Source organism: Pteronotus mesoamericanus, unplaced genomic scaffold (genome assembly GCF_021234165.1).
Source record: "Pteronotus mesoamericanus isolate MK-2021 breed Mesoamerican mustached bat unplaced genomic scaffold, CSHL_Meso_final contig_84, whole genome shotgun sequence".
In the NCBI taxonomy this organism is placed as follows: domain Eukaryota; kingdom Metazoa; phylum Chordata; class Mammalia; order Chiroptera; family Mormoopidae; genus Pteronotus; species Pteronotus mesoamericanus.
Genome location: NW_026555267.1, coordinates 3161440 through 3187684, shown reverse-complemented (window position 1 = coordinate 3187684; position 26245 = coordinate 3161440). Strand labels below are relative to the sequence as shown.

Below are 26245 nucleotides of genomic sequence, written 5' to 3'. Positions count from 1 at the left end.
ACATTCCTATTTAAACCCTGTGCTATGTATTTTAATTTTATCCATACCCTGGGACCAGCTAACGTTTGAAGCATCTGGAAAGGAATACACACTCCTGAGGGTAGCATTTGAGAGCCACTGATTAGGAGTCAGCAGCTCAAAGGCAGACATGACAAGGCATCAGCTCTGCAAATCTAAATCTACACCTAGCGATGTCATTGATTAGCATGGAGATGGAAGCAGTGATTTTTATTGGTACAATGAATGGCACTCAAGACATGGTTGGCTAGAAGTATCATGTGAGCACCGCTGCCCTGGAATGAATGAGCTATGAGGATCTAGCAAGCCCCAAAGCCTTGCGCTCCTTTCCGGCGGTGCCCTCAGCTTGGGGCTCCAGCTAAGTCCTACCTCCAGCCACGTAACAGGGGATTTGGTTACCTGATTTCAAGTAGATTGGCTGGATTCTGCTGCGAATATAATGGCCCATTTGGCTCAAGTAACCCTCATACAAGGATCCTTTTGAGCATGGCTCAAAGAACAGAGAGGTGCTTTACCAGCTAACAAAAAAAGTATGAGCTTTTGTGTTCATGCTCATGCATAAAGGTCTGTATGTGTTGTAGAAACCAGTGGAGGACACGTTTACATTGCAACGTGCCACGTGGTGGCCAGGTCAGAGGGCAGGGCACCTGATTCTCCCCTGTATCTCATTACCGGAGGACATGGGTATACACCCAAACAATCCTGCTGTGAATGGTGGCACTTGCTTTGCCCATTCTTTGGTTCGTTGAGACTAGACTTCCTGTGGGGATGTTAAAGGTCTGAGTTTTTAGCTGTTTTGATGTAGAACCAAAAGAGAATAAGGCTTTGTGGACAAAGGAACAGCTGGCGTGTGAGTCAGTAGCAGAAAAATATTGAGAGGGCAAAGTGGGCAATCATGACATTATTATTTCCTGCAAAGAGTGCACAACAATACAGGGAAGACTTTGCTAAGTGATATTAGAAGCATGAGAAATCAAAGGAGGGCAAGACAGGTAGAAGGTGGGGTATTGGATGGATGTCAGGAAAGATGTGACGAAGGAGATACTTGGGGTGAGCCTTGAAAGATGAGTGAGATTCTCAACTTACCAAGATGAGAGGCAGTGAATGGGGAGGCTTTGTCAGTAAGGGGACATAATGGAACATATTTCCAGAATTCTGAGAAGTTTAAACGCTGTTGGGGATATCGTATGTCCTCTCCCCGATTTCTCTGTTTAGAAGCTGCTTACCTCCCTCTTACTCACTTTTATGTAGAGTTGTTTTCATTTGTAATTATGGGGGGTGGTCATGCCAGATGTGATGTGGCTTGTTTGCTTTTCTTGAGAGTGCTGTAGCACTTGAGAATAGGTTGTTTTTTTTTTTTATCTCGAACAGAGAGAGAATGGAAAAGGAAAGGAACGCTTCATCTTCTTGATGCCAAAACAGTTTATCTGTATCCATACCCTGTCTCTTATCTTCCCGTCTGGTTTCTATGGAGACATTGTCACTGCATCTATCAAAGACCAATCCCTACACTTTTGATCTGGATCCTCATGGCTTTCATCTTGTTAAGGTCTTTGCCCCAGCAATTATATCTCATTTCTATTACCAATCAAATATGCTCTCAGATCTGCTATTAAAAAATTGATCTCACCCTGGCCGGTGTGGCCCAGGTGGTTGGAGAGTTGTTCCATAAATCGAAAGGTTGTGGGTTCGATCTCCAGTCAGGGCACATGCCTAGGTTGCAGGTTTGGTCCCTGGTGGGAGCAAGTATGAGAGGCAACCCATCGATGTTTCTCTCCCTGTCTCTCAAATCAATAAGCATGTCCTCGGTGAGGATTTAAAAAAAAAAAAAAGAAAAGATCTCTTGTTTCCCTCCAGCTACTACTCCCTTTGCTCCCTTCACACAAAATCTTGAGCTATTTCCAATTCCTCACTCGCATTCCCTTCTCAACTCATCTGATAGGCTTCTGTCCCTGTCACTCAGCTACTAAAGCCACTATTGTCAAGCTCACCACTGAGCTCTGGATCGCCAGATTCGGTGAGCAGTGCTCTGTTCTTATTTATCTACCTTGAGCTTAGAGCAGTATCAGACACAGTAGGCCATGGCCTCCTTGAACTACGTCGTTGAGTTCAGAGGACGCCGCACCTATATTCTTCCTTTTTTTTTTTTTTTTTGTTTAAATTGTTTTAGCTGGCCATTCCTCACATTCCTTTGTGGGCCGCTCCTCCACTAATCAGTCTGGCCTGGTGACGACAGTGCTGCTAGACTGAGGCCCATATTTTGAGTAGCAGGGGTCTCACCAGCTTGGGATATAGTGGGACTAACAAGCCCCCCCCCCCCCCACCAATTCTAACACAGCATTGCTAACAACCCAACTTAATGTCACATCGGCTTTTTGGCAATGGCCACACCAGGGACACGTATTGATCTAAGTTCCCTAAGTCTCTCAGATGGGCTGAGGTTAAAATCAAATCTTTCTCACTTTTCATTTGTGCAAGTATATATTTGTGCAGCCACATAGCCTTGCATTCACAGTAATTTGGAGGCAAGTAAATTTGCAACCTGGTTGTAGCTCAGTCAGACCAGTTTATAGAGAAAGTTGACCCATCATGCCTCCGACAATGCCCCTGAGCTTCCGCCAGCCTGTGTAAAGGTCTGTTTCTAAAATAAAGTAATGCTCAAGTGAACTAAGGTTCTCAGACACACCATTATAACGTTTCATTCATTACTTCCGCTGTTTTTTGTTTTACCTCTTCCACATCAGCAAACATTTCCCTTTGAGGACTTTTATCATCCAGGGAAACACACAAAGTCACTCGGGGTGAGAGCAGGTGAATAGGGAGGGCGGGGCACCGAGGTCAGGCCACGTTTAACCAAAAACTGCCGAGCACTCAGTGCGGTGTGGGCAGGTGAACTCATAAATTACCCATCATGGAATGACTCAAACGTGTTGAGTCTTCAAAAACAATTTACTGAAGCTGAATGCAACCTCTCACACCAGCACCAGCTAGTACACTGATACAGATGCGTTCCTCGTATACTCACCTAACAGGGGAAGCCTGTACTATAAGGGGCTGCCCTCCAGAAGATAATTTTTTGGGTCTCTCCTGATATTTTAATAAATGATGTGGCAAAACCGTACGTATCAGTTGAAATCACCCTTATTCTGTCCTACATTGTTTCATGTACATACACTGTTCCTGGGCTTACCATGCTATTGGGTCATTAGGTGATTCAATGTCTGTCTCCCCTCCTAAACCATATTTTCTTGAGGGCATGGCCAGGTCTTATTTCTACCTTGGTGAGTACGTAATTAATGTTTGCTGAAATGAATGAAGGAATGCAGGAATGAATGTACCAGTAAATATGAAATGGAGTCATAGGATAGAAGTGGAAGACTTGCTTGTTCCATGTCGTCCCAGAAGGCAAAACCAGTGTGCTGGGTGGAAGTAGCAGTGCAGATTTGGGGTGAACCTTAAAGAAGAAACTTCTGAAAAGTAGAGGTGAGAGAAAATGGATTGAGCTTCCCTGGAAGGAGTCAGATTCCCTGGCAGCAGAATTATTCAAATAATCGGGTAAATTGTTTGATGTGCAAACTGTATAAACAACCCTGTGTATAGATTAAGAAACTCAAGTAGCCATAAATACATGAAAAATTTGCTCAGCTTCACTGGGATTCAGGGGAAATGAAAATCGCAGTAGTGTACTGATTTCACCAACCGTAGGCCCAGGATATGGTGGTTTAAATTGTTTTAAGCACTTTAGAAAGATCTAATTTAATTCAACATAGGCATATTCAATAATTCAATTCTGCTTTTTGGCCTCTAGTCTAGGTCTTTTTTTAAAACAAGGAGATAGACACAAAGATATTCACTACGGCACAATTTGAAATATCTAAAAAGGGGGAGACCCAAATATTTATTAGTGGGGGAATGGATAAATCAGTCATAATTTACACAATGACATACTACATAGCAGTTAAAATGAGTGAATTGAAGCTGCAATGTGAGAAAATAGTGAGAAAATGAAGTTTGAAAGGATGGATATGACTGGATAAATTTTAATTCATGATACTCCAAACAATAGTATATGGGAATTAAGCGTAGAAAACCAAAAGGATGTATGCAAACTGTTTACACCTACTTCAGACACGAGGTTCTTGCTCAAGGGCGGGGAGCCGTTGGGAAGAAGGAGGGAGAGTGGAACTTCAGCTCTACCTGTACTATTTAATTACTTTCTTTTTAAAGAAAGATATCCTAGCACAATTAGCATACTGTCAACCTCTCTTCCAAAACAACGGTGAAGACATCGGTGTCTGTTATGTTACTGCCTAAGCTATATTACAACACATAATGAATTTTAAAAATTAAAAGGAGTCGATTGCCATGGAAGTTGAGGGGGTGGAGGATTAGAGCATCAGCTAGATTCTATAGGAAGCTTGTTCGCTTTCTCCTAGCAGGTTCCCGTATCTTCCTTCTGTGGTCCCATGTGCCGGGATGTCCTGGGACTTCTCTAAGAGCAGAGAAGGAAGGTAGACATGAGGTTCTGAGTTCCATGGTCATCATCCTGACAAGCTTTTAAGACCCTTTCACCAGCATCTTGTTGAGTCTTCCTTCCTGACAGCAGGTGGTCTGTCTTCATCAGGGGGAACACCCACCGAGTTCCAAAAAGGACATGTAGGCCAGAGGGAATGTGACAGGTGGAGAGCAATGAGGTCCTCTAGTGTGTTGGGGGCCCTTGGACCTGCTTCTTTGAGGACCTCAGCTTGTGGACCCCTCTATCAGCAGCCAGGTGAACCTTGTACTTTTCATGTGCATTATCCCAAGATACTCACAACACCCATGAGCTAAATCATGGTGTTCTGGGTTTAAAAGTGAGGCAGTAGAAATGTTCAGTAAATTAAGTGGTTTGCTCAAGATCATGCAGGTGACCAAAGGAAGCGTCGGCCCAAACCAAAGTTTTGACTCTGGATAGTGTCCTCTTTCTTCCCCCTTTCAGCTCTTCATTTAGTACACTATTTGTGTTATGCACTTACCTGCATCCAATGTGGTTTGGAGGAGGTAACAGGTAAATATAAAAGATATTTGTCAAATGGAAATGGGGTTGGAGTTCAGGGAATGGCGAGCAGAAAGAGGGAATAGAAGTAAATACCCCCAAACCCAGGTAAAGAGAGTAATTTAGTATTGAATTAGTGTGCACTTCCTCGTACAAGTGAGACATGCCAGGATACGTGGTTTTGTTGTTGGATGAAGGGGAGCTTCACAGTGTGACTGAAGAGTATATTCTTCATAAAATATAGTGATAAAAAGGAAAGTTTGCATCAACTCTTATACAGGAAATTATTGTAGCTACAAGTGTATTTCTGGTCACCATGCTACCCCTCATTGGGAGACATTGTTTTATTTGGTTGCTTATTTCTTTTTTATTGAGATATAATATATGAAATGCACAAATAGTAATTGTGCATCTATGCGTATTTTCATATGACCACCCCAACATCAAAATATAGGAAATTTCCAGAACCCAGGCGGGCTTCAGTAGTTTCCCTGCCACTCCTTCCCAGTCAATGAGCAAACTCTCAACTCCCACCCCACAGTGTTGAACACTGTTACGACTTTGATCAACATTGACTTGTTTTGCCTGTCCTTAAACGGGATATAAGTAGCATGGTACAGACTGTGCTCTTTGTATCTGGCCGCTTCCACTCAACAATTGTGAGACTCACCCCTGTTAATGCACATACCAGTTGGTCATTCTTTTTCATTGGTGTGTTGTCTGCCATTGCATGAATGTACAAAAATATCGTTATTCATCCTACTGTCCAAGGGCATGTTGGTCATTTACAGTCTTTGGCTACGATGAATAAAGCTGCTCCAAACATTCCTGTGCATGTCTTTCGGTGGACATGCACGCCAGTTTCTTCTGTATGTACGTCTAGGAGTGAAATTGTTGGCTTGTAGAGTAGGTGGGTTTTGTAGTTTTAACTTTAGGAGATACTGCATACAATTTTTCCAAGTAGTCTTGCCAGTTTAGACGCCCTACAGCAGCAAATGAGAATTCCAGTTGCTCCACATCCTTGTCAGTTCTTTTCATTTTAGCCATTCTGGTTGGTGCTAGTAGTGTTTCATTGTGGTTTTAATTTGCTTGGTGAGTCATGACCTTGAGCAAGCTTTCATATGCTTCTTGGCCAATTGGATGTCCACTTTTGTGAAGGACCTATTCATGTCTTTTGCTCATTTTAAAAAATTGTGTTGTCTTTTTCCTGTTAATTTGTAGGAATATTTAATATATCCTTGATACAAGACCTTTAGCTGGGTGTATCTTCTAATCCATGACTTGCCTCTTAGCCCTTTTAATATCCTTAGATAAACAGAAGTTCTTGATTTTAATGAAGCACAATTTATCAAGTTTTTTTCCCCCAGTGGTCAGGGCTATTTGTGTCCTGTTAATGAAGTCTTGGCCTATCCTGGAGATATCTTCATATCTGTTCTTCTAGAAGCCTTATCATTTAATGTGGCATGATTTTAGGCACATGAACTTTCTAGGTGAATCTTGGTTTCAAGTCCCAGCTTTCCTATTATCAGATGTATAACTCTGATTAAGTAATTCTGAGCTTCAATTTCCTCATGAGTAAAAGAGATAAAACCAACTTAATGAATTCACTGTGCAAATTAAACAAGATACACATGTAAAGAATCTAGTACACAGAAGAAGCTCAGCAAATTTACTTATCACCTTTTCCCCATTCTATCACATAAAAGTTAGTAATAGTTCGAAGTGTTTGTCTCTTGCACTCAAAATATTAATAAATTAAGTATGTGTTGAGGATGTCTTGTTAGAGCAGCATAGTAAAGACCCCCTCACCAAAAAGACTAAGTCTCACTCAGTTGAAGAGTCAATGATAAGGGAAACATGAAATAACAATCCAAAAGCTAAGTAGTAATACAAACACTTATTGAACATTATTCGCAGAAGAATATAGGGTAAATTGCCAAATGGATAAAAATTGCTATAAATATTCAGATAAGAGCCATTGCTTCAGGCTTCAGAAGGCTCTCACTGGGTTGGTGATCATTTAGCCAGGATGTGAACAGCACTTGTAAAGGGTGGGGAATCATTTCAGATGGGGTCTATTGATGTACGCAAGAAAAACATGGCGCATGGAGTGTATAGGGGGTACTTTCCTAGTTGGCTGGAGTGGAAGATGTGTTAAGGTGAAGATCAGGAAATAATACTGCAAATTAGTCCATTCATTAATTCAACAGATATTTATTGAGCGTCTACTTTATGCCAAGCTCTTTGATGTTTGGTTTCTCAACTATGTGCTCTAATTTAATTCCCTGATATATTTGCATGTATTATATATAATACACATATACACACACATATCTTTAAAAAGGAAAATAATAATATATATCATATGCATAATATATAATGCATATGTGTATAAATATGTATATACACATTAAATATTATCTCCATATATTTATATAATTTTACCCTTTTTAAAAAGAATAGAAAGTGGTTGACTACAATATCACAGAAGCTAAGGACAAAGCAAGTTAAGAGGAGAATGCAAGTGCAGTAAAGACTAGGTCATGGCCATTTGGTTTTGGGTAACAGAAGACCCTTGGAAGGATAAGGTTAGACATAAATCAAGTCAAAGGAAGTTTTGAAAGAGTTGGTGTGAAGGCAGTTGAGGTGGGAGGATGGGAGAGCTGGCTGCTTTGCTGTCTTTCTCTTCCCTTGGGTAGGTCAACTCACATCTTGGGCCGTGGGTATCCCAGCCCATAGATGAGGAAGAATAAGCCCTTCCATCACAGAAGAAGTGCCCGCTCCAAGTATATCCACAAACCAAGGACAGAATTACTGCCGAGAGTGGCCATAGGGACTCACTACCAACTAGCCATCTCCACGGTCTGTACATAGACAGCCCAGAGAGACAGGGGTCCAAGCCCCATCTCTACCACTTAACCTGTGACTTGGGACAAAATCCATCTCCGCGCCCATTTCCTCTTAGAGTTGCTGGTCAGCTTGAATGAAATAATGTATATAAAGGAACAAACAGTGCCAGGCAGAGCAGGTGCTACGTTACTCACCCCCAACTTCTTGTGTTGAAATTCCAGGAAGAATAAGAAGGAATGGTGTGCAGAGACAGAGACAAAACAGACATTTGAGGAAAACAGAGACAAAAAGAGATGCACATGCAAACCTAGAGAGAGATAAAGACACTCAAGAAACCGAGATACATGCAGAGAGAGACAGAGAGAGAGAATGAGGAGGAGACAGAGGTGGGGAGGGAGAGTTGTTTTAATTCATCCCTGCCATACAGAGATATATCAGCACGTTGAGGTTTGTGCAATGTTTTAGAAGCACCGGAATGTGAAAAGTACAGACAGCCCTCACCTTTCACGGGCGACGGTTATCCCACCCCCACCCCCCCGCACCTCTCCTCTGTGTGCACCTGTTATTCAGGAAGCCTCATGAAACTTCATTAGCTGTGCTCAGAGCGGGGCTTTCCAGGGCACATTCTACTGTGCAGCTGCTGTCCTATTAACCTCTGGGTTTGCTAACAGTATTTAAGATTTTCTGGGTAAATTGAATGCTAGCATAGACAATGAGGTCCCCACAGAGAGGTCCCCTGTCATTTGCAGGAGCAGAGTGAAATTGAGTCCAAAATGTTACCATGTTTTCTGAGCTTCGGGCATGAAATAGCACTCCAGGCTGCCTTGGTTAATAATCACCCTGAAGGAGGTTTTTCTGATTTGACATGTATATTTGTGCGCACAGTCAAAATGAATGCCAAGAATTGGGGGGATTGTTTAGCCAGCAGCATAGTCCTTGTGTGAATGTGTCATTGTGTGATAACCAATGTGTGAGAGTAAGAAATGGTGCTCAGGAATGATTGGCCTTCGGGTCTTCTTGTTCTCATCTGTAGGTCTGTAAATGAAATGTTAATGTTAGGGAGATTCATTTTTACCACTAAGAAGAGAAGCTATAGGGTCTTTACTGAAATCTGAGTCACTGGCCCTGGGAAGCTCAGCATACGGTGGGAGGTTTTGCCTTTAAAATTTTTAATAACATTTTTTTAATTTTCATAAAAAATAGGAACATCTTGCAACATGAAAATGTTGGAAAGACAGAAAAATAAGAGTTTGAACATTAACTTCACTTCATAATCTTTCCACCTGGAATAATCAAACTTAACATCTAGTTGAAGTCTCTTCCAGATTTCATTGACCCTTCTCAAAATTTGGATCATTTTTAATACACTTTTTTCATGTAATTTTTTCGTGAGGATTTTTCTGTGTCTTCAAATAATCTTCAAAAAGCATGATTTAATACTATGTTGTATGGATGTTCCATGATATATTTACCTAATGCTTTGCTGTTCAGTGTTAGGTTATTTTTAAGTTTACTTATATAAGAGTGTAGTCAGAACCCATTGCCTTTTTTGCATACATCTTTATCTTGTCTCATAATAATCTTCCCTAAGGGGCCCCCTTATCTTTCCTTTAGGAAACCCCAGCCCATCATAAGTCTCCACAAGTCCCCACCCCAGATTTAACCCAGGTTACAGTTCATCTCCCATAGGGGCATGTCCAATATATGTTTTCATTTCCCTGAGTGGCCTATGAGGGTTAGACTGCTGGTCTACCTAGATGCATGAACAACGCTGTGGTTTAGGGGAAGAAGGTGACCTACATTAACTTAAAGTTGCTTTACTTTTGACCCAGAAAATAGTATCTTAAAATTTATTCACTTATTTTTTTACACTTCATTTTACATTTAACTTTTTAGTCCATGAAGAACTGATATTGTGACAAACATATCTAACAATTTTGTGTTACAATTAGTCAATTTTCCTAGAAAATTACTCACTTTGTTGTCATATATTTTGCTGTTTTCATTATCGTATCACATTAACAAATACTCTAGGGAATAGTTCAGAACCATTGATGCTGTTTCATTGATCTGACTACCAATTGCTTATCAAGAAATTATATTATTGTAACTTTATAAAGTTTTGATATTAGAACATGTAAATTCCTAACAATATTTTTTAAGTCTTATTTGGTTATTCTTACATATAAACTTTGGAAACAGTTTAAGTCACTAGGTTATTGAATTAGATTATCATTCGTTTAGGAAGAATTGACATCTATTCAGCCTACAACTTCTGAACTAAGAAAGGCTCTCACTGATCTCTCTTTTGCTGAGTTGTCCATCTCATTCACCTCTTCTATTTCCCAGCTAATTTTCAAAAGCAGGCATTTAAGTTTATCTAATAACATGTGTATTTATTACCATACCTATTTCTCCTTACCTATTTTAAAATTATGGATTTTAAGCATTTCTTAAAACCACAAAGGATACGTCCAACACTCCCCACCACTCTGGCATAGCAAATATTAACATTTTGTTAGATTTGCTTCATAAACTTTAAATAAATAAAATTGGTAGTCATCCGTGTACCCTTTCCTAATTCCATTTCCCACTCTCTCTCCTTCTTTCAAGACATAATCACTTTCTTGAAGTTAGTATGTATCCATTTTTTAAATAACTTCACTATGTATGCATAAAATTTATAGTATTATTTTGTGATATATATGTTATATATTTGTGATATATAGTAATATATAACTATATATCTTTTACTTTATAAGATATACCTATTATAAATATCCTGTATATCATTATATTCCAGATGTACATTTCAAATTATCAGTATGTTTTACAAATTGCTTTTTCACCTAATATAACTTCTAGTCTGTTTTGAAACTTAGAAACCAAATCCCTTTGTTTTAAGTACTGTACAGAGTATCTGCAGGTAAACGTGACTATTAATCGACCTATTCCTATACCAATGAATATTTAAATTATTTCCATTATTTAATTTCAGTTTTTTGGTGCCATTTTATTTTAGGCATACTGTTAGAATATAGAATATTTAATTTTTTCAAAGTCCAATATGTGATTCTGTTCCTTATACTAGTTGAATTTAAACCATTTACATTTGCAGTGATGACTAATATATTTGAATTTATTTTCCCTTTATATTCTGTTTTCTATCCCCATGATTTTTTTTACCCCTTGCTCCCTCCTTCCCTCTCTTTCTACACCTTCTCTCTCTTTCTCTTTCTCTCCTTTCTTCATTCTTGACTCTACTAAATTTTTCTCTCCATTGCCTTTTTTGTTTTTTCTTAGTTGATCTGGAAGTTATATGTTTCATTTGAAATATATGATGGACAAATAACTTTTTCCAACTGTTTTTGAGTAGCTAGAGTTGTTATTCCCAGCCCTCCTCTAATGCTTGTTCAGAGCCTCCTGGCAGTATAAAGAGCAAAGCCCGTGAGCTTTAACTTCCAACAGACTTTGTTTAAGTCCTGCAATTGCCACTTAATAGTATATGACTATGGACAAGTTATATAATGTTTTTGAAGCAATCGCCATGATTTTCTCTTTTATAGATTTGTTTTGAGTGAGTGAAATGGTGTTTGAAGTTCCTAGAAGGGTGTCTGGCATGCAAAAACCACTGTATTAAATGGCAGCCTTTACATATTTGTCATCATTTTAATCATCCTTGTCTTATTTCCGATTAGAATGGAAATGCCCATTGATTTATTTCTCCCCTTTGACTCAAATAATTCCACTTCTAAAATGTATCTGAAGGCATTAACCACACTTGTAGTAAAGCTTTATTCACAGGAGTATCTTTAGCATTTTCTAACTAGCTGTGATAAAATATTCCGGCAGGAGAACAGTGGTGATAGAGGAGTGATTTGGACTTTGAGTGCCCACCTGAAATTCTGTCTTTACAGGAGGAATTTTTCAACATGGTCTGAGCTGTTTGCCAGAGCCCTCCCGCTTCCCACCCACTCTTTCTAAATCAAGTTCTCCAGTTTTGGTGACCACTTAGCTCATTGCCATTTCAAGCCCTGTTTTACCCCGTTGGCATTTGATGAATTTTTCTTCTCCTTCCTTCTTCTTCTTCTTCTTCTTCTTCTTTTTTTTTCAATTACAGTTCTGAATAGAAAAACCTTGAATTTATCCTCCAACTTTTGAGAAGAAGTAAACGTAGTGATTAGGAGCACGGGTCGGGGAGCCAGCCTGGTCAAGTGTAAATCTCAGCTGCACCACCTGCTGCCAGGGGACCTCAGGCAAACCACTGGACATCTCTGATTCTTTGCTTTCTTAACCTATAAAGTGGGGGCTGTGGTATTAACACTAAACGGGGTCTTTGTGAACCTAATGAGTCAATATATACAGAGTGCTTAGTGGTGTCTATGTATAAAAGCTCTTTCACTATTAGCTATTATGATTTACTATTTCTTCTCTTGGCTGACTCTGGGCTGCTAGGGACACCTTTGAATTCAACTCAAGGCCAAAACCTAGTATCAGCTTGTCTGGACCCCTGTGATTACACCTTCACACTGTACACTCACCAAGGCCACCATCTCTTCATCTAACAGCCTTGTGTGCATATACTAGGGACACACAAACATGTACACAAACTACAAAAAAAGACTCAGCTAAGGTCAATATTGGTGTACTTCATGCAAACTCCTTCAATCTTCCAATCCTGCCTTTTTGACCTTGGAAATTAGAGCAGAGTGTTGGCTTCAGCAGCGCACAGACTGTTTCTGTCTGGTTGTGGCCACCTTTTGAAACTCACAATTGCATGACCCTGGATGTTCCAAAGGAAGTGGATTTGTAGAATTGCAGAGCATTAACCTAATGATGAAAGAGCATTTGCTTACTTTCTAAACAAAATATGGTCTGGGGAAACCTGGCCAGGATGAAGAAAGCATTGTATTGACTGACTTCTATATAATCCTTAGTTTATTTTCCCACTTTTGTGCTTGGTGAGTTTTGCTCTGAAAGCCGAGGGTGCTCTGGCTGTTAGGAATGGCCTCTGCCTCGGTTCCATGATTAGAAAAGTATTTGTTTGTAAGGGCTTTTTCTTTCTTTTCATTTCTTGGTTTTGTTGTTATATGCCCGTGTGTAACGTTTATTAACAAAGATAGGATGTTCTTGGCATTCCCAGAAATTTGAGAAAACCTATTGTTTGGGGGGGGGGGGGACAGTCATTTTAAAGTACATTTGCCTTTGTTCCTTTAGAAATTAATTTTTAAAAAGGATCTCAGAGAAAGCAGGCTCCCCCAAAGATTCTGTCTTTTCATTCCTAACAATCTGTCTTTGATTTACAAGTGAGTAAACCTTGAAAGTACATCTCTAAGAGTTCTAGAGGTGGATGATTAAAGAACAAAAGAAGTTTTCTGGAACTTGTCACTTTCTTCTTCCACTTGGTTTTCCTAGGCAGAGAGGACACGTTCTGTCCCAGGACCCTCTTCTGCAGGCTAACAAGACAAAATCTCATCCTTAAAGATTTCTTTGGTGGAATAGGTGCACATGTTATTAGAAAACCTGGGCTTTGCTGACAACTGAACTCATAGTTCCAAATAACTGAAGTTGGGTGTTCCGTTTAACTGACAACTAATCTTTCCCTTTACAACTCATTTAAAATTCCTTTTGTGTGTCATTGGAAGAGCAGCAGTTTAAGCCCCAGAGGCCTTGAGCCCCAGCATCAGCTTCCTGTGGTAAATTTTCTGAAGGCTGGCACTCCTCTGGGTCTCAGCACCTCCATTTGATAAACAAAGGGGTGGAAAATAGGATTTCACATCTATAATTCTATGTCATACTTTCATTTTTTTGAACAGGCTAGCCCATTTAGGGGGAAATGAAATATAATTAGATAATTTGCTTATAAGATAATTTATTATATTTAATATCGTACAGTACAACTCATTCCAGTAGCCATTCTCCCTGTATAGACAGGAGTTGAAGAAGGCACCGGGAGCCATGTTGAATATGTACAGATGCACAAAGGTTGCTCAGAGACATGGTGGCGTCCCTCCCCCCATGTAACTCAGCCTTTACTACCTTCTGAACCTTTAATAAACTTATTTTGTTGACATTTACCTCTTTACATATAACATTTAAATATAAAAAAAGTATCTGGGTCATGAGGTTGCTAGTCATTGGGTCTTTTCTGGGGTCAAATGAATTGGTTTGATTGATTTGTCAGCTGTCAAATGGTGATGAGGATAGCGGGAGAAGGAGAGAGAAGGTATAAGTGAGGAGGGAGAAGCTACACACTCCTGATTTAGGTTAAATAACACATGTGATGAAATAGTCATCAACATGTGGGTGATCTGACATGGATCTATATGCCCTCCAGGTAGATTCTTCCAAATGGCTGTAGTTCTTTTTGGCCTAGACTGCTATGTATAGAGATGACTATGTAATTTACATTTTCAACTGGGACACCTTTGAGAGTAAAAGAAGGTCTTGTTTATAATTATGTTGGGGCAACAAGGGTATTCTAGGAAATCCTAGGCAAATCGGAAGTCACCCTGTGTATTTTTTTTTTTTCAATCCTCACCCAAGGATGTTTCCATTGATTTTAGAGAGAGGGAGAAACATTGATGTAAGAGAAGAACACCAATCAGTTGCTTCCTGGTAAGCATCCCAACCAGGGATCGAATCCTCAACCTAGCATGTGCAATGATTGGGAATCAAATTGGCAACTTTTTGGTGCACAGAACAATGCTCCAACCAACTGAGCTACATGGCCTGGGCCTGGCTGTGTATTGTTCAAAACATATTTCTTCCTTTTCTTTGTCCATTCTAGAAAAAGGGGAAGCCTTAAATTTCCTTACTATCTCTGTGGGTTGTGGAAGATTCTTCAAGATTTACCTTCATTCTATCCAGTCAAATACCCCTGTGTAGTCCATAGCTGGGCATTTCCCTGGCTTCTGTAACTTTTAGGTATGTTCAGGAGAATAAGTTCTAGTCAACGAAATGTGGGAAAATGCAATTAGTATTATTTCTAGGCTTAGGGCCATGAAAAGGAGAGTGTCCCATGCTGTTTCCCATCTAGCTTGATGTACACAGCATGTGGTTTGAATTTGTATGTTGCAGATAGCAGAGCCACAATTTGGAAGGAGCCTGGGTCCCGAATTGGAGAGCCATGCAACAATCAGGAAAACCAGTCTGGGGTTTTGCACGTGTGAGAAGTACACTTGAACTATGCTATTGAGATTTTAGAGTTTATATTTAACAGCAGATAAACTAGCATTATCATCACTAGCATTATCTTAGAAAATACTTTGTATAAACATTAGCCTAAATACATTAAAGACATTTCTTTTTTTCTCACTGAACTCTGAGCCTCTACAAAATAGAAGTCCAGAATAGCTATTCAAACACAGTGAACACATGCTAACTGTCTTTTGGATTGCATTGGATTGAATTAAATAATAAGGAGTTGGATTTAAATGAAATGGAATGTACATAATTGGTAAGAAACTAGTCACATGTCCACACCTAGCTACAAGGGGGATAGGGAGATGTAGTTGTTATTCTGGGAAGCCATGGGCTTTACTAAAAACCAGGAACACTCTCGTTTAAGAAAAAGAGGAAAACAGATATTGGGGGATTATTAACACTATCTTTGCCACAGGAGCAAACAACAATTACAGTGCTCACCAGGCCCTAGAAAAGAATGCCACCCTCTTTAGGGGCTCTGGAAAGTTTGGATGGATCCAGAATGAAAAATCCAGATGAGACATACAAATTTTTCAGTCATTCTCATTGATAGACTGGCTCAAGTCTTTCTTGACTTGAGAATGATCAGGTATTTCTAGTTACAACTCTCCCAGTAATTCAATAATTCAGTGGTTCCAAACTTCGCTTTCATCTTTGCTATTTAATAATGGAACCCTAGTTTGGCTTGTCTGGATGGCCAAGATCCGCTCATAATTCACTGGCTCTCCCACTTGTAAATTATGTTGCAGCACCTGTCATGTAATGCAAGATCAGCCAATACCGAGTCTATCAGACTCTGAAAGAAGGACAAAATGATGTTAAGTTCATAGTATATTAAAAAAATAAATTAATAAAACCACCTAGCCTTTGCCTAAGGAAGGTTAGCATCTGGCCTGTGGCCCACCATAGCTAATTCATTCCAATGGGCTATTTTTGTTCTCTATTCCTGCAGTCCCAAAGGGCCTCAGTCTTTGTTTAGTTTTAGTCCTAACAAATAGCAGAGGTTCCCTGACTGAGTTGCCCAGAATCATTTGTTTTCTTCCTCAGGTCTTCTTTTCTGTTTCCACAGGTTCCTCAGTGACTGTACTTTGACTTGCAAATGTCACAAGTGTCCTCAGGGGGCTCCTGAACTATCCCTCTGTCTTTTTCCTTCCCTGAGTTGGCTCAGAATTTATGGGAGGGAGTATGCAGATCAGCAATGCTTCAAGGCATAATTTTTTTTTAAATTTCAACCAGATTCAAGTAAAAATTGTGCCATAGCTTCTGGTTTGTTTTTCCGGGCAATTTTCTACTTTTTTCCTTTTGCCAGATTCCCTTTCTGCCTCTTCTTTCTGCACTCCTGCCCCCCAATATCACCACCACTGACATCAAATAATAAAAGTAATTGATGTCATTTATTGAGAACAAAGTATTGTCTTATATACTTTAGCATATTAAGTCCTTGTAGCAGTTTTTTAAGGTACTTACTCCTAATTTTCGATAAGGATACTGAGGTTTGTAGGCTTTTTTTTTTTTTTAACTGAGCAGGTGATAGTTTAAATTATTTGCCCAAAGTGACACAAACTTTAGTAGTACATTTGGGCAATGTGTATAATTGTTATACTAGGCACAGTGTTTAATAAAAGTTAGCCTTACAGAAACTCCAGATTGCTATATATTTTCCATTATTTCACACACTGCCTCTCAAAAGATAGTGACAATTCTGCTTGCTTTCTTTCTTTTCATTTGAATTAGCCTCACTGAATTCTAGCTTAGGAGAGATATGAGATTTTAGTCTTATTCAAAGCTACTAGTTGTGATTAAAAGTTTTGTGTGAAATGAGATTAATCCTTCAATTGACTAACTCATTGATTTTAGGAATTATCAATAATTTTATCAACTGTAGTTTAAAATAGGTTGATGATATCAATACCCTTTTAGGACTCTGAATACAACACATACACACATTCTAATTATCACTATGAATTATGGGAGGCTGAGGGAACCTGGGCATGGATTTGAATTTTGGTGGTCTGAAGTTTCATCTCTCTGTCTTAAAACATGAATAGATTCACCACCAAATTGATCTATAACATTCATGGACAATAACATCTGTAACTGATTACAAGATGATTAAGTAAAAAACATGAAATACAAAATGTGTCCTGATTTTGATGAAATGTTCATCTCGTGAATTTGTGACAAAGAGACTCATTCATTGGACAGAGTTAGAATGCTTCGTGTTTAGTTGCCTGTTTCTCAGAAGTCAAAATTAATTTTAAGTGGGTTAGCATTATTGTGTCATTATTTATTTGTTTTGAAATTACCCTAATATTTTCCATTAAAAAGCAATCACATTAAAATGGCAATGCAAATTGACCTAATTTTTTTACAAAGTAACTTGAATACACACCTGCCTTGTTCATCCACACTGATTTTGTCATGCTTTTCTACAAAAAGATTCTAAAAGGGGGAAGCAGGAGAAGTTCTGGGCTTGAAAAAGTCAGTACCAGTATGCAGATGACCAATAGGAAGGGAATAATTGGGAAATGGTGGCAGGTTTACTGAAAGGGCTGTTATGTACACACTAAATAGAGAATGGAGAAAATAACTATGGTTGGTAAGAGAAGCAGGCAACAAAATTATAGCTACCCTCTTACAATTACATAGAGATAATCTTTTTATCCCTTTTTGTGTCCTTCTGTTGTTATGATTGAAGTTACATGGTTCTTAATATCTAGGGACTGTCACTAAACTCATTTCAGGGAAAAAGTGAAAAGGAGTCTGAAGGTGAATATTCTTATAACGCTTGTAAATAGCATTTCTAAGTGTAGCTTCTGTCTTTCTCCCCTTCCTAGATTTATTAAACAAACGTGTATTAAACACTATGCCTAGAGCACCTATTATTTGTGTGTTGCCTTATAGCAAAGCACCACATCTAACTGTGACATAGTTTTAATTTAGTAAGGGAGGTAGGACTATGGGAAGATACAAATTAAAAGTATATGAAGAAATTGTTGCAGCCATGAAAAGACTAAAGAGATATGACAACTCACTAACTGTAATGTGAGATCCTGGATGAGACCTTGGACAGGAATAAGACAATAGGTTAAAAACAGAAAATTCAATAAAGTTAACATCCCAGAGCTCTATTCTGTGTCCCTTTTGGTCTTGCTACACATTTTCACATGATTCTTGGTACCTTCTTGTAAACTTATTGTTGTAAATATCATTTATATACCAAAGAGTCATAAACATGTATCTCATCTTGACTTCTCAAAACTCATTTGATATCCACCTGCCTACTTGACATCTCCCCATAAAGCTCATGGGCCATTGCAAACAGAACTCTTGACTTCGTTTACTTCATGCTCCCAAGCTACTCCTTCCTCAGTCTCCGTTGTCATTTCAATGACGGGCAACATAGTCACTTAGGCCAAAGAAGGTGGGAGTTATCCTTCACCTGTGGTCTTTAATTCCCCTCATCCAATCCATCACCATGTCCTATTCACTCTTCCTGTGAAAAACAGAGGGTCCAGCCCCTCCTGTTTTCACCGACACTGTCCTAGTGGAAGCCACCATTATCTTCTGGACTATTAGTGACATCATCAAGCCTCATCTCAACCTTCCCTTCTTGCGTGTCTCCTGGGACCATATATTTTTCTTGAAAAAACCAAACTCCTTCCTGCCTTCTTAAGGTTTTTGAATCCATCTGAAATACTATCACTGTTGACCTTTATGAGGCTAGATCTTTTCTGTTATTTAAATCACAGATCAAGTGTCATAGTCTCAAAGGTCATCACTGTCACACAACCTAGTGTGTCCTTCCAGTCACTCTATTACCTCACCTCTGAAATTACACTGCACAGTACTTTATCTAATATTCTCCTGATAGTTGAATTCAGTTGTTTGCTTTTTTCTGTGTTTGTTAGAATGGAAGTTCTTGGAAAATGGAGCATCGTACTCTCAATGTGTGGAATACTGACTTAGAGTCATAGGTGCTCAAATGTTTGTTGAATTAATGAAAACGATAAATAGGAATAGACAGTAAAGTTTCAAAATTCACAGAGGTGAGGGATAATGGTGGCGCTAGAATGATCAGAAGTTTCTTGAAAAGAGTGGGAATTGATAAGGCTTTGAGAATAAGTAAGACTAGTCTTGAAAAAATAGATAAAGAGGGAATTCCAGGGAACAAAAGCTGAGTGAAGTTGTGGAGAGAATAATAAACATGGTATACTTAGGAACATCAGGGAGAACAGAAATTTTGTAAAGATCATGGGAAATGAGATCAGAGAAGTGGTAAATCCTCTAGATTGCAGAGCTTCTAGAATGCCAATGTCTCATTCTCAGCCTTTGGGGGGAGAGTAATAAGGCTGATTCAGCACCACGCATTTTCTTTCTTTCTCTCCCAGCACAAGTATTGTATAATTTCCATGTCAGTTTGCTAGGTTCTGGCCCGAGGCGTAAGGGGATTCCAGCTTACACCCATCCTGGGTACGATCACTTTGTCACCCAGGTAGCCAGCACAGTTCTCGGTGACCTGCGCGTTCTCTCTAGCATTTATGGTAAGTTGGGTCATGAAGAGTGGAAGAATAGAAAGGAGTTTCATCCTTGTCTCACACCTTCAGAAAAGGTAAAGAAGGGCAGAGATGTAAATACTCTCAAGTATGGCATTCCTTCCCCCCAGGATTTACCCCTGTGTTTTTAAATGAAACACATTAGACTAAATAAAGGAGTTTTCTATGGCTTTCGTTTCCCCAGGCAGGGAGCTAGCTCCTGGTGCTCTCCAATCTGTCAAGCAAGCGTGGGCCTGTCACCCAACTTGACAACGCTTTTGCCCACATCCCCACTGACTACAAATATAGGCATCATCACAACAATCTTTGGATGTGGACTAAAATGTCCAAGGGCTGCTTAAGCTGTATTGCAATTTTTCATGCACTTACCGAACTTGTATTGAGCACTTCATATGTACCAAGCTTTGCATAAGTAATGGGATTTCAAAAGAAGACACAGTGCCTGACCTCAAGAATGTTACCAGCTAGCGTGAAAGAATGACATGGAAACAGATAAGTGTGGGGCATTATCTAAATGCTAACATGTAGGATAACATAATATCAGGGGTTCATGGAAGAGGGAGAGACCTACCTGGTGGCGTAAAAGTCGAGCACTTGGAGAAGCACGTTATGCCAGCAGGCCACACGGGCGCCGTGCAATGCACTCAGGACGTCATCACGTCCCTCTGGTGCTCCTGCTTCCCATGGAGCAGGCAGAACGGGCTGTGAACAGGAAAACGGGAAGGCCTTGGGGTAGAGGATGTGATACTTTTGCATCCTGCATCCCATGGAAGCAGGACTTTGTCACCTCGCAGCATCGGGGTTCTCCTGAGCCAGTGGGCTCGGTGCTTCCTTCCTTGCGCTAACTCCTCAGGTGAGAAAAGCGGTTTCATGGGGAAACAGCTGTTCAGGGCTCCTACTATCATATGGAAACCAAGTAACCATAGCAGCTGATGTGCTCCAGTTGCCTTCCCATGGATTTGACACCATCTTTCCTTTTTGTAAACCATCCGGCACAGGTATCATTGTACTGACCCAGGGCTTGGAAGCTCATTTTGCGATGTGCATGCTTACAGTTCGCTGCATGTTGACTCATGGGTGGAGTTCTGTTAAGCAGTCTCTCTCTCCCTACTGGATCCCTTGGTGAGGGCTCCCCTGTTCCCTCTGGTGCCATTTCGTCCCCTACCACACCAGGGCATGCGCGGCCGTTGCTCTAGAGTTTTTTTCTCCCAGGTCAAGAGACCATTGCCATATTCTTATGCAGATGTTTCATAGGTGTGTTTTCTCTGTACCTAAGTTAGTGAAGTTCCTTAGCTCTGGCATGCAGCTTGTGATAAGGATTTAGAGAGAGAGAGAGAGAGAGAGAGAGAGAGAGAGAGTTCAAAATGATGTGAAATAATTGGCTGGTGAAAATATAATTACTTTATCTATGGAAACAGGTAAGATTCCCAGGAGTCATCCAGAAATGTGCTTTATGGACTTGGTGTGAAAAACCCAGCATGGGGTTGTGGGCAGTCTTTATATGAGGCCCCCCAACTTTGGTGGTTTAGCTCAGTGGAAGAGGGGGTAGGGGGGAGGAGGCCCTACTGAATTTAATGTAGACTCTAGAGACTAATTTCAGGAAGTCTGGAAAAGATTTCATATTGCACATACTTTACCCAATGTTTATTGATCAGATATCATTTACATGTCATTGGGAACACATGTATTTTCAAATTCTTTGGTTTTCTCTTTAAAGTAGCTCACTTCTAAAAATTTGAGTAAGGAGCATAAATAGATGACAAAACCCTTTTTTGCTCAAAGACAGGAATTGACAAATTGTGGCCACAGGCCAAATCTAGTGATCTCTCTAGATTTGTAAATGAAGTTTTATTGGCACACAGCCGTGCCCATCCAGTTCTGTACACACTGCATACACCGCTTTTATGCTGTAATGGCAGAATTGGCTAGTTGGGACAGAGACAGTATAGCTTTCAAAGCCTACAAAATTAACCCTCTGGCCATTTACAGTAAGTTTTCTGACTCCTGTCCTAAGACCCCATACTTTTTTAACTGGCATCCCCTTTCTGTGCCTCAGTTTCCCCATCGGTACAGGGAGAGATTGGAGCCATGAACTCTGTGTTTCAAAATCCCGGAATTCTGAGTTTCCCTTTGATGCTCACAAGTTCTCAGACGGCCACAATGAGAAAAAGGAGAATCAAATGGAAATAAGTTTTGTTTACTATCTCAAGAGGGACCCTTAATATGTATATTTCCTCATGTAGCAATAATGACACCTTTTATTGTCAACATGATTTTTTGATTAGGCACCTGGATTTTCTCCAGGGGCTGGTTGCATGTTAAATAAAGAAATCCCGACCCATCAGCAAAGAGAAGCAGAGAGCGCAGCAGAACTAAGGCTGCTTGTGTTCACCTGTTGGCTCTGAGGAGTCTTCACTCAGCTGTCCTCTCACTGGAAACCAGATGTAAACAACAAGATGGCCATTGAGGGTCTGGCCAGGAGTTAGAAGGGAAATCCAGTACTTCTACAGGTGCTCTGTCTCAAACAAGCCGCTCTGAGGATGGTAGCAGAACCTGAAATGAGGTACCTTTTCTTTCTTTTTTAATCCTCATCTGAGGATATTTTTTGTTAAATTGATTTTAGAGAGAGGAAGGGAGAAAGAGAAACATCAATGTGAAAGAGAAATATCCATCAGCTGCCTTCCATACAGGCTCTGACAGGGGATCAAACCCACAACCCAGGTATGTGCCCAGACTGGGCATTGAACCCACAACCATTTGGTGTATGGGGACAGTGCTCCCAACCAACCGAGCCACCTGGCAGGGCCAGGTACCTTTTCAACATGCTCTTCTTTCAACCTGCCGAACAGTACATATCCAAAATGGGCATACAAGGAGATTTGAAAGCATATTACATAAAATACTTTTATTTTCTTCAGCACTGGCCTGCAGCAAGCGTTATTTTGTAACTGATAGACATCCAATGGGCCCCACTCAGGCAGGCTGATTCTGGCAGGTGAATTTGGGTCCTTCCCAGTGAATGTCAGAGGCAGTAATGAAAACTCTGCAGCTCTGTCATTTCAACGCACTTGATTCAGACGGCCCGATGGCCTTGCCACCTGCTAAAATCACAGAAGCCCATTTCTGAATGGTAGCCGAAGAAGCGATGATTGCCAATGAAGAGAGTGAAGTGATTTGCAACTTTCTGGATGGAACAGAGCTTTTCAGTGATACTTTCGCTACTTACAACCCTCTTAATTATCCAGGGGCTTCATTTCCTTCAAATGAGGTTTCTTAAATGGATGCTTCAGCAGACTGATAGGTGTTCCTTATGGGGGGGGGTGTGAGCACAGACACATCAGAGAGAGAATATGAATGTATCTTAAAATCTGAAAACTTAGTCATCTTACTCAGTTGCATAAGAATTAGCTTTCCCTTTTATGCCAACTTAAAAGCAAGCATCTTTGCTTTTTCTTTTTTCCTCTCCTTTATCCTTTGGTGGAAAAAGAGTTTCGTAAGGATGTGGACAAATGGCAAGAAAAAGTAGGAAGAAATATATGAATATGTAATGGGTGGCACACGGTACTACAATTCAGATACGTAGGGTAAGATGTATCTTTTAGCTATTTAGTTAAAACATTATCCTCTGATTAGTGTTGAACATACACTTTACTCCATCTCATTTAGCATGTATAAACAGTGCTAAAAATAGTCCCCTTAGGTCAGCAGTTGTCAAGAGGGGCGCCACTGTTCCTGGAGGAGTATTTGGAAATGGGTGAGGCAACTTGAGATCGTTTTAAGGAAGGAGAATCCAAGTAGCACCATCCAAGAGAGCACAGAGGTACACTCTGCAACACATTAGACAGTTCCAAACAATGACAAAGTGCCCCACATTTCAGCAGACATTCAGGTGAGTGAAAACTGTTATATTTATCTGAATCTTCAATCAAAATGCATTTTACATGTGAACACAGAGCATTTCTTACATAGTTTTAATATACCCCGTCCCTCAGCGGTACAAATACTGTATATAAATCAAGGAAAGTTGGGTACTTCTTTTTGTTCCAAACTCTGCCAAGAGTTGTTCACTATTTTGGAAAATCACACCACTGAGAGCAATGCTACTTGTGGGTTCTGGCATCTTCAATGCAATATAACTGTGGAATTTGTACCCGTTTCAATCAAAACTCCAACTGCTTCCTTTTATTTTCCAGTGCATCATACCCAAGTATTTACAAGCTGAAATATATATTTTATTCTACATTATGTTCTTTGCATTTCTCTTTTATATTACAGGTAAAGCATTACATTGATTTTTTTTTGAAATTATGTGTGTAAGTTAGCAGTCAACACACTTTTTCAGCAAAGAGCCATGTGGGAAGCATTTTAGTCTTTGTGGGCCAAGCAGTCTCTGTTGTAACTATGTAAATAAGTGGGCATTGGCTATACTCCAATAAAATTGAACTTCTCGGCAATAAAATTTGCATTTAATATAATTTTCACATGTCACAATATATTATTATTCTTTGATTTTTTTTCCAGCTTTAACAATGTAAAACCCTCCTTAGCTTTTGGACAGGACAAAAACAAATAGGGGGCCACCTTTGGCCAACAGACGATAATTTGCCAGTGTCTATTCTAGTACTTCATGCTCATGCATGTGCACATTGAAACATGTATCATCATCAACTGTATTTCTTTTATTTCTCCTTTATATTTTATAGCTAAAGCACTATGTTGACTTTTTTAAATGAATGTGTGCAAATACTGTAAACGAATTTTTTGTAAAACTACTTGGTAAAAACAATGTAATATAAAACAACCTGTTTGAGTGCTGCGTAGCTCCTTTCTTAGAATGATGAAATATATGCAAGAGAGTGTGCTTCCCAGTAGCTGGAAAAAGTGAAGGCTGTATTTAAGGTTTAAGTTGTTCAAATGACAGGCAACAATCCTGACTGGATAAAATTTGGCGAGTTTTGATAAAACTCAGAAACTCCTGTCTTTGGTAAGGAAAATCAGTCCTGGCTAGCCTTTGATGACAAGCTGGTAGGTGATGTCCACAGTCCAATGCCCTTGAGCTTTCAGAAATGCTTTCTCTTTTCCAGGCCTGGACATGCTCCATGTCCAGCAGAATTAGCTTAAATTTTTTTCCATTGGGATATACTGTCTATGAATTTAATTTAATTATCATCAAGGTGAGCATGACAAAGCACTTGTTTCAAAAAAGGGCCACTGTGTCTGAGTACATTAGGTGATTGACAACTGATCTCACAGATTCCTAAGCCTTTGAGATTCTGTTCTTGGCTCCTGTGAGGACCCTCCAGTGAGAGGGAAGGAAGGTGAGTTGCGAAGGAAGATGAGGGTGGTTTGTGCAGTGTCAAGGTCAGCAGGAGAATCAAAATCATTCTGACCTCTAGAGAAATGTCCTTTGTTCACCTATTTGGTGAACTTAGCAAGGTTATTACTCTCAATCTAGTATCTTGGTTTGGTCAGGGCTGAAGGTCTCCTGACAGACTTCACATCTCCTTGTCATTCCCTGGGGCTACTAATACCTGGAGATCTGTTGACTCTTCCACTTGGCTCCCTGGCTGGACGGAACCCCTCCAGCCTCTCCCTTTGTCTGCTGCCCCAGAACAGATGTACTGGCTTTCAACTCAACTGCCTCAGGATCTTGCCAAGGGCTATGGGAACATCTGGGTTCTATCCATGCCACATGGGAAGTCCAAGTCCTGGGAAATTCACTCTACTTTGATGCACCTGGAATGTGGTATCTTTCCAGAGCCTTAAATAGGTTTTTTGTCCCTCATGTATTTGTTTCTAAAGTCCCCTAGCCCTACTGTCAGCTCTGGAAGTTGGCTTCTCTTTTACTTGTCCTATATCATAAACCCTCTTTCATCACATAGCTGCAAGCCTCAGGGTCTTATTGTCATAGGCAGAAAACATATATTCTTTCTACCATTAAGGCACTTGGACCTAAGCAATCGCAGCTCATAAGGAATTCAGCAAATCCTCTCTCTACACAAAGTATTGCTTTCTAAGCCATCGCCTATACCATTCTCTCCATCCCAGAATGATGAGTCTGAAAAGGGAGACTGAAAAAAAAGCAAGATTTAAAGAAAAGAAATTCGAGTAAAGGTTTAACGTTTACTGCGTACTGGCCAAATTACAAGTATGGTTGAAATTACATTCTTTTCCTGCATTGTGACTGAGAGCTGAAGTATGAATGCAGTGTAATTAATAAAGGCATCAGCACAAGTGTGTGCCTCGCCTTTAGTGGGCGATGCATACCCACATGGAGAGGAATTGCCCCAGTTCCGCCATCAGCTGTCATAAATTCCAAGATTATTCTTAGGCCATGTCAGTATGAGCTCACAGATCCTCATGAAATGTTCCAGTTTCTTGGGATTTCAGCCCTGTTTCCCTAGGATGTCAAAAGCCTTCCCCATGATTATTTATATTTTTAGTTTTATTTTCATTTTCATGGGACTTGAGGAGAGCGGGCTGATTGCACCCTCCCTTTTCCAGGGCAGCCCCTTCAGCAAACTCCCTACCTCTCCATTCCTAAGCGTTCCACATACAGGTAGGATTTTTGCCTGCCGTG

The 26245-nt window shown here is 40.0% G+C and overlaps 1 protein-coding gene across 2 annotated transcripts in view; it reads left to right on the top strand.

Annotated features, from left to right (window-relative positions):
* The window catches only part of CA10 (carbonic anhydrase 10), a 440279-nt gene that overhangs the window by 40338 nt on the left and 373696 nt on the right, over positions 1-26245 (top strand). The window lies entirely within an intron of this gene.